Genomic DNA, 8,797 nt, shown 5'->3' on the forward strand with positions numbered 1-8,797 from the left:
TAATTCACTTGGTTCATTTTCGCCAGCAGCTTATCAAAAGGCAGCGTGGCACGTGGTTAAAGAGTCACTCCGTAGAGCCAGACTAAGTCCAGTCTAGGCCCCTCTCCTTTCCAGTCGCTCGATTTCAAGCATTTAGCCTAAGTCTTAGCTTCTTTATCTGTGAAACGAGAATCATAGCAGCGCCTCCCCCTTGGGATTTCTGGGCCGTTTGAATGAATCGGCGAATGCAAAGCGCTTGGAACAGTCCCTGGCCAACGGGAGCGTGAGTTACGTGCGGGTTCTTGCACGTGCCAGTGCCGGGATCCACGAGGACAAGACAGGCATGGCCCCTGCCGTGATGCTGACACTGGAATGGCGTTGAGCGCATAACTGGACAAATAATGAATTGGGCTTCCGACGAGCATTTCCAAAGGGGAAGCACAAAGTGCAATGACGTTTGCCAGGAGGGTCAACGTGGAGAGGAGTCAGCTAGACCTGGGGTCAGCCAACCACGGCTCAGCTACTTTTGGTAATTAACGTGTGCTGGTGCACGGCCTCCCCTTTTCATTTTCTCTGGAAATAGACAATTTGCTCCACAAACCTAGAGTCTTAGCAGAGACCTTATGGCCCGGAAAACCAAAAATGTTTACTATCTGGCCCTTTCAAAAAGTGTTTGCTGACCCCTGAGCTAGATGAAGAGGGAATCTGTACAGACAACGTAGGCAGGCTGGCCCGGGGTTCAAAGAACTGGGGACTGTGAGTCCCTCCAGTGAGAACCCCCTCCCCCCACTTGCTGAACCCATCAGCCCACATCTGAAATGCATCCACTTTGTCTATGGCCACGCCACCCTGAACAAGCCCGATCCCGGCTGAGCTCAGAAGCTAAGCAGGGTCGGGCCTGGTTAGTACTTGGATGGGAGACCACCCAGGAAGACCAGGTGCTATAGGCATCAAATATAAAAAATAAGGGATTGTAAACTGACAGTCCCTTATGATCTGTGAGGTCGACCAAGGGTTGCCTAAATAAATAAACATAAGATAAAATAAAAAATAAATGCGTCTACATATATGCCCCACTCACTTTTTTCCCTCTGGCCTCTGCAGAAAAGGCAAACCTCCCTTCCATTCAAGGCTGCACCCGGAAGGGTGCAGAGAATATCAGCCGGAAGAGTCACTTCCCCAGCTTCCCTTGCAGCTAGGGTACGGGATGCCCGAGGCAACGTCAGCTTCCCATCACACGAACTCGAGCCAGAATCTGAGTCCGAGGCCAGCAACAGGAAGGAGGATGCGCAGCATAAAATTCACTCTGGTGAGGGAGGGGACAGTGATGTCCAGACTCCAGTGGCAACTCCCAGTGCCCAGCACTGTGGTGTCACTAGTGAAAGCCACCATGACTGTGTGCAGCTAAGGGGCAATGATGCCTCCTCTGTGGTGGTTCCTGGGTCATGTTTCCGCACTCAGAAATTCTGTGAGTTCCCTGTGTTGTTAGATAAATTCATTTTTCTGCATGTAGCAGAATTAATTTCTGTTTAAAACTAAGAACTCTTCCTGATATACCTGCGTAGTCTTTTCTCACATTTAGTTCCCACCCAACAGGGAAAACCAACCTCTTTCTCTTTTGTGCTCTCACTATGCCCTAACACACACACCCACGCACACACGCACTGACACACACTCACTCACACACACTCACACATACACACACATACATGCACACACATGCACACACCCTCACACATACGCACACACGTGCGCGCGCACACACACACACACACACTCTACTTGCATTTATCTTCAAGTGCCCACTCCAGCACTGGAAACAGAGAATGGACTCATCACACGTTTGACTTTCACGTTCCAAGGCATCCGATTCAGTCTACTGACTATTATCTCATGATGCCCGTGACTTTCACCCTAAGCATTGCCTCGCCGCCAGCGTCGTGACTGTAGAAGTGGTGGCAGACTCCACGGTGTGCCCTGATCTTGTTTGCTTTTTTATGGAGTCCCTGGAATAAGGGTAACTATATCATTCCTTTCAATTGGTGTGAAGCTGACAGACAGACAGTCGCATATTCTATCTAGTTATTCGAGTTACAGGTGACCAGTGTTTTGATTCACTACTTCATGTCTCCTTTAGCCTAACTCACCCCAGGACTGGAAACATAGTAAGTATTCTATAAACTTGACTTAGCTGTTAAATATATGTATGCATAGGTGTCTGTATGTACGTACGTATGTTTGTATGTATGTATGTGTGTGTGTATATATATCCTCACAAACGGAACTTGTGCAGAGAGTCACAGCGTCTAATTTTTGCAGAAAAATTCAGAAGAGCTTCTGATTAGCGAGTTTGTTCCATTTCCCAAGAAACCGTTTTTGACCTTTAAACACAGAAGGTCAGCATCTCCTCTCTCGGCTCATGCATAATTCCCCCTGCCCTCTGCTCTTTGGTGCCTGAGCGGCCCACCCGAGAGCACGAGCGAGTCGGCGGGAGGAAGAACAACAGGCGCTCGGGCCCGGGCTGCCACCCTGGGGGGCACTAAGCCCTCGGAATGTGTTTTCTCATTAGCTACATTATTAATAAAATCGCAAGAAGTTTGGGAGAAAACTTTTTCCCCACCTAGCAAATTAGCATTTATGCCATACGAGTGCAAACTTAGGAAGACGAACCTCAATAAAACAGAAGATGTTCCCTTTGACTGTCACTCTGGAGCCAGTGCCAACAGAGCGTGTCGGAACAGAGAGGAGTGGGTCTGCTCAGGTGCGGTGGGTCAGGGCGGCCGGGTCACTTGTGCACTGCGAGTGGCCCCCACACTGGGGCTGGGGGGAAATGCAGCCAGTCCCAAGAATCGGGAGTGTCATCACGGAGAGTGGGTGGCAGTGTTGGAAGTGGTCAGTGACAGGGTGCCCTGCAATGGGCGTCGGCTCGCAAGAACTGAGGAGGTGCAGGTTGACTGAAATGAGGCCCACGTCACACGGGCTGGTCTGGTAACTTCCTGAAAGGCGCAGACGGGCCGGCAGGGCCAAGCGTAAAGCCGGAGGAGGTCAAGCGAACTTAGGCGGGTGCAGGTGTGCAACGAGGTCACTAATCAGCCATAGAACCCAGGATTTTAGTAGCTTTTTAGCAGCTGTGTCAAACAGTTAATGGGCCAAATGTTACCTCCTCGAAGAGTCTTCCCCCATTTAAAATAGCACCCCGCCCTTCCATTTCCCAACCCTGCTCTCTCCTTCCCTCTCACGGCCCACTACCAGCCCCTCTCACAGCCCGCTTATCGGCATTGCCCATCGTGTACTGTATATTACATTACGATCACAGAATATCGATTGTTTGAGGATGATGTCATTTTTTTTTTCAATGCTGTGTCCCCAGCTCCTGGATCGGTGCCCGGCACCCAACTGATATTTACTGAACTTATAAACAGATATATCTGGAACTAAAACTCCTAAGTCTTTCCACTTGAATTGCTCATAGGCCAGGCGTTATCTCATGTGTATCTGTACAATGCGAATTTTTAACTAGAAAGGCGACATTTTATCTTTCAGACTTTGGTCCATTGGTCCAACACTTTAGGTTTAGCAGGTCTTAATTCCAATTCCACGCGGATCTCCTCACCCTGATTTAATCCCCTGCAAAACCCAAGAGGCCCGCCATCATCAATCCATCCAAGTTGCTTATCAAATACTGAACATTTAAAGCCTACGGACACACCAGTGTGTATGTCCCCTCAGGCCTAGATGAATCGTTCTCAACCGCTTGAGCCAGGAGTCATTGAGATAGAGGCTCTCAACCCTAGAAAGAAACTTAGAGATCAGGTGTCCAGGTACTTCGATTTCACAGAAGTAGATTCAGCGGCCACAATGGGGAAGTGGGTGGCAGTGTGATCGCCTCCCTTTGACATCATACCACGCACCGTGATGAGTTCATAACGCCTCAGCCACCTCTGTGTTAAGTAGGAGTTTCCATAGCTGGAAACTTCCAGGGTAGCCTTGGACCAGCACCTGAATTCTCCATCATCCACACCGGACAGGTGGGGTCCATCCACAAACTTATCTCCTTCTTTTCCCATGCCGAGCGTGGTCCATGTGCAACCTTTGGAAGGACTGGGAAGCCAGCCTGGGGTCCTCGGCCCCTCCCCACCGCGCCCTGTCCTTCCTTCTCCCCCTTCCTGATGTGGCAATGCTCTCTTGTTCTCCTCATTTTCCATTCCGCTGAGACATGTAAACTTATTTAGAAAGGGTGCAAATGCCAGGAAATGCGCTGATGAGCTATGGCCAACAGACACTCAAAGACAAAAGAGAGGGTTCTTGGCACTTCTGAGAACATTAAATCCTTTGGCTCTTTCTCAGTGACTAGCACAGAATTTATATTTATTTTTTAAAAAAAAAATGTGTCCTGAAACAGCCAGAAATAGAAGGGTAAAGGGCAGAGCCAGTCATAGTATGTCTTTGTTGAATGAATGAATGAATGAATGAATGAATTCAGTAAATGAACCAATGGACATAGTAATAGAAATAGATTCTGCTGGTGCTCATTCAGACTTACCTTGGTCTCAGCGGCGACCGCAGGGTAAGCCACAGCCAGTGCCTCCTCGCTTCCCAGGGAAAGGCCAGGCCACTGCCGTCCAATGCTGGGGTGCAGTTCACACTCCAGAGGTCGCTGTGGGACCAAAGGAAGCTGGTGTGAAGCAGAGGCCACATCTCTTCGGAGCCTTCTTCCTCCGCCCTCTCCTGCCTCCCTCGCTGCCCTGCTTCTGAGAGCATCCTGTCCACCAATCGCTTTCTCAGGAATCCCCAGGGAAGCTGGTCAGAGATGGCACCCTTGTGCAATCTAGTGTTGTGTGCCGAATCCGGCCCCTTACCACCCCGATACTTCCTCCCACCCGCCTACCCGTTGCTGGTCCCCAGAACTCAAGGTCATCAGGCTTCTACTCCTGCAGCCGCCTCGAGCTCCATAGCCACGATGGGAACGGCAGCCATGAGTACTCACCAACCGGAATGCAACGACACTCAGAGGTAAACTGTCTAGAGGCACGGCTTTACACACAAGGTGAGTCGCTTAGCTTAGGAAGCCAAGAAAGGCACAAGAGTTTCGAAGCTGCCAAAAGGTGTCTTCCGTTATAGAAACAGAACCTGCTGTTGCCGTCATTAATTATTCATGGAACAGATTTGGGGAGGAGGACGGGGCAGGTGGTGAGACCCAGCAGTACAAAAATGGAGAGAGAAAGATGCGCACAGGCCTACCGTGAAGAGTCACGGGGGCCTCCTTCCTACTCTTCACCAGAAAGCAGTCACTCAGGTGGCCTCTGCCACCGCCATGGCGCCTTTTTCCTCTCTAGAAGCCCAGGGGAAAGCAGGCACTCGGGGGCCGAAGCTCTGACCATCTTGGCCTGTTCGGTTTTAGATTCAGGAAACTTCACATAACAGGCCGCCCTGGCCACTTGGTATGGTCTGGAATTATTATGGTGGCCCTGTGACCCCTCAGTGCTGGCAGAAAGTCTTCCTTCTCCTCAAGGGCCCCTTCAAGCATTCCCCGCTCGCCCACCTGTTTCCTTCCACCTTCATCATCACAGATGGTGGTGGCCTGGCCTTTCCTTGGGAAGCGAGGAGGCACTGGCCGCGACTCCCCCTGAGGTCCTCACTGAGACCGAGGTAAGTCTGGATGAAGCTGGAGCTTGCCCCCCACTTCACCGAACATGGAGAAGGCAGTAAATGTGAATGTGAATGGAACCTCTCCCTTACACACACACACACAGCACAGGATACAGACAACACAAACACACAACAGGCATATCTCACAGTGCGCGCGCGCGCACACACACCCCACCTACACAGCTCTGCCCACGCTTTACCCCTGAAAAGCTGGAAGGGGCCGCCCTGCTGCTCACACACCCCCTTTTGCTGCTCTCCCGCACCTTCAACCCCTCGAGCTCGGCAGGGTCCTTCCTGTGGGTGCCGCTGTGCTGGAGTTTCACTTCTTAAAAAATGATGGGAAGAGTCATAAGCAACAGCTTACCTCACCTCCCACCCGCACTGACAATAGACAGCACCGGAGGGGCGCCCCCGCCGCCCCCCAACCCCGCCGCAGGTATCTGCACACCCAGCTGAGCCGCTTCAGAGGAGACCGTGCCCCCCCCCCCGCCACCTCCCCCGTCACCTGCGCTCCAGGCCCGCCCCTCCCCCGCCTCCTAGGGCAAGTTCCTTTCCCCCGAATGAACCCTCCCTTTACCGTTTAACTTTTCCCCTTGCCAGCTCCTCTCCCCCCATCTTTAAGTTCGGTTCTTCTGAGTCGGGTTGCCTGCAGCTGCTTCGCTTCCCGGTTTCCGGCGCCTGCGCCGTGACATCCACACCTGTCTCTCTAGCCCCGCGCTCGGGGTCACAGGCGTGACAACGTCCTAACAGACAAGAGCCTTGAACAAAACGTATCTAAAACTAAAATCCTCCTGCCACGTGTTCTTTACCATGAATGTCTCATTTTAATAAACGAACATTTCCAGCCAGCCAGTCATCCAACAGAGAGATCTGGAAATGGCCCTTGACCCTTGACCTTTAACCTCCCCCTCCTTTAACCAGTAAACCTCCGCGTCCTGTCCTTATGCCTTTTACGTGTCCCTCAAATCCGTCTCTTTCTCCCCATCTCTTAATCGAGGCCCCGTCGCCGCATCCTTCAACTCTGGAGGAGCCCGGGTCCTGCCCGCGGCCCACCGCACTCCCACCGCAGCGGGATCGAACACGCGAACTAAAGCTTGCTGCCCCCTCCTTAAACCCTCTGCCGGTATCTGCTCCCCCCGCCCCACAGTCCTCCCAGGAGAAATAGACTCAGAGAAGAGAAATTGAGCAGAATACAGCAAATCCAGGGGCAGGGAATTTATCGATTCGTGCATTTGTTCGTTCATTAAATTATACCTTCAGAACTTGGAGTTGGTCCTTCTGGGAGTCTCCGGGCCCGAGCACTTCGTTTTCTTGTTTATTTCCTTCATAGTGCTTACCTCCATTTGTATTGGGCTTTTATTTTTATTTATTTTTTGGCTTCATTGTTTTTATACTTTTTTAAAAAGAAAAATCTATCTCCCCTTTAAGAATATAAGTTTCTTAGAGAAAAGGTACACTATCTGTCTGTTTGATGTAGTATCCACAGCCTGGTACGCAAGGCTGGACATATAATGCTCAATAAATACTTACGGAATAAATGAAAAGATAAATGAATAAATGACCAAATTGGCACATGTTCATTTCTGTCCAGAGTCAATTTGACCCGACACTAGTTTGAGAACAACTTTGCCGTTACTGACCACCCAGCATTTCCCTACTGTGCTCCAAGTACAGGTGGGCGCCAGTACTTGGAGCACAGATAAAGAAAGTGCCATTTCTACACTCAAGTCCCTCTAGGGAGGGATAGACTGAGGTGCAAAGGGCTAACCCACCAGCGGTGTGACCAGGATTATCCATGCCCAGGGACTGGCTTCGCCTGAGGCGTGTCCAACAGAGCTGCTACCTTTACAGTGGGAACTGCTCTGACCCAAGGGAGCTGGGCCATGCAAAAAGTTCCCACTTCTCTGCCTTGTATTAATCCAGACCCCAGAGACACATTCCATGTGCATGTGCTCAGCCCTCAGCAGGAAGGAGATGGGTCTCTATCCTGGTCTTATGGGGCTAGAGCTGGAGGAGGGTGTACAAATCTATAGGGAGAGAAGGAGGAAAGAACAGTTTTAAAAGGCATAAAGAGAAAAAGGGAAAGATGGGGGAAAAAAGATAAAAACCAGCCTAGTCGACGTCTCTCATTTCTTCTCTACGATCCTGGGCCCAGACCCCAGCATGGCTCACTAGGCCAATGCAATGACCTTCTCACCAACCTCCCTGCTCCTAGCACCCCTGCCCCTTACAATCCAAATTTCAGCCAGGATCTGGAGTTATCTTTCAAAAACACAAATCAGATTGTGCAGATGTGTGACTCTGCTCCTGAAAACCCTCCTTGGCTTACCTCACATTGAAAATGAAAATCCAAATTTCATGTTCAGTCCCAGAAAGCCCCGCGTGAGCTGGCATCTGCCTCGGTGGACTGCGTCCAGACACATCTGCCTCGGTGGACTGCGTCCAGCCGCTCTGTCCTGCTTCCGCACTTGGAAGCACCAGGTGTGTTGAGAAGCAGGGCCTTCGCCCTCTCCCGCCGGCTCTGTTGCCCGGTCATCGCCAAACTGGGTCCTTCTTAACATTCAGTTTAAACATCACCTCAGCAAAGGTGATGCTTCCTTGGCTGCACCTTGTAGAGGAACCACAGTGCCCACTCTGTGACATTTCTGAGTTTTAGTCTTCTGCACAGCCGTTTTTTGTTTTTTTGTTTTTTTTTTCCTATGATCTGCCATGGATTCGTTTTCTATTGCTGCCTAACAAATTACCATAAACTTAGCTTAAAATGACACCTGTTATTAGCTCACAGTCCTGTGGGTCTAAAGTATAGGCATAGAGGAGCTGAGTCCTTTGCTCAGGGTCTCAAAGGGGCTGGGCTGGATTCTCATCTGGAATTTGGGGTTCTCTTCTGGTTTTATGCAGTTATGATGGGATTCAGTTCCTTTCATTTTAGGATGAGGGCCCTCATTTCCTTGCTGGCTATCAGCCAGGGGCCACCCCTAGAGGCCACCCACATTCCTTGCCACATGGCCCCTCCAACTTCAGAACCAGAATCTTCCTGACATGGAGGCCCTCTCGTACTTTGAATCTCTCCCACCAGGAAAAGTCCAGGCCCCTTGAAAGGTCACCGGATTCTGAAGGGTGCACAAGGCTCAACACTTATAAAGTGAATTGTGCCAAATAACATAACCTA

At 50.6% G+C, this 8,797-nt stretch overlaps 1 pseudogene; it reads left to right on the top strand.

Annotated features, from left to right (window-relative positions):
- Positions 1–810: 810 nt before the first annotated feature.
- On the top strand, positions 811–929 carry LOC118605889 (annotated as a pseudogene).
- Positions 930–8,797: the final 7,868 nt, after the last annotated feature.

The sequence above is a fragment of the Rousettus aegyptiacus genome, unplaced genomic scaffold (genome assembly GCF_014176215.1).
Source record: "Rousettus aegyptiacus isolate mRouAeg1 unplaced genomic scaffold, mRouAeg1.p scaffold_m13_p_7, whole genome shotgun sequence".
Classification (NCBI taxonomy): Eukaryota; Metazoa; Chordata; class Mammalia; order Chiroptera; family Pteropodidae; genus Rousettus; species Rousettus aegyptiacus.